This window comes from Lottia gigantea (genome assembly GCF_000327385.1).
Source record: "Lottia gigantea unplaced genomic scaffold LOTGIsca_789, whole genome shotgun sequence".
NCBI lineage: Eukaryota > Metazoa > Mollusca > Gastropoda > Lottiidae > Lottia > Lottia gigantea.
The window spans coordinates 27,959-28,935 of NW_008710629.1; positions in this window are offsets into that span (position 1 = coordinate 27,959).

A 977-nucleotide genomic window follows, 5' to 3' on the forward strand; every position below is an offset into this window, starting at 1 on the left:
GGACTAAGGTTTCCGATAATTTCAATTTTGTGCATTATAGTGACACTTTATTTTCTCTAATCAAAGACATTGTAAAAACAACAAGTTTTCGTGTGATTTCTGTATTTGTAGATGTTCTGAAGAAAAGTCCCATTCTAATCTATTTTGTTTTCAGAATGGTCATACAGCCCTGTATATAGCCAGTCAAGAAGGACATGTAGATATTGTAAAAACATTGTTAGAGAGAGGTGCTAATATAAATGTTGTTTGTAAGGTAAAGATGTAGCTTTTAGGTCTAACAAACGATACAAATCAGTTCATGAAGCGTAACTCTTGTTAGGATATTCCAGTTCTAATGCCACTTACCCCCATTCCACACTGCATGGCCTTTCACTACCCTAATGTGAAGTAGAACAGTAGGATATTATTAAGTCCATTTTATTTTTCATTCCCCAATTCTTATATCAAAGTAGTTATACTACATCCATTTTGAGAATCAGGGAAAAATATTACATAGTAAAGAAGATGAAAACTATAAGATACATTCAGACAACACCCATAATTCATTATTCATTATTCATACCAGCGTATATAACCTATCACCTGTATTATAATATTTTAGTCCGTCATAAGAAACTAAAGTAAATACAAAATTTGTTCTTACCAAATATCTTGTAAATAAGAAACCGGGCTAGTTCTCTCTGGACTGTATTTAGAATGAGGATCAAATAGGAGCTTGAGTTAGTATGAAGGTTTAGAAAGATCCTTTTTGATGTACCTTCAGATATGCGGGGTTTAAGGAACTAAGGGTTCTGACAGTGTTTGCTAATTATAGTGACACTTTATTTTCCCCAATCAAAGACATTGTAAAAACAAGTTTTTGTGTGATATCTGTATTTGTAAATGTTCCGAAGTAAAGCTCCATTCTAATATATTTTTTCAGAATGGTGTAACAGCCCTGCATGTAGCCAGTCAAGAAGGACTTGTAGATATTGTAA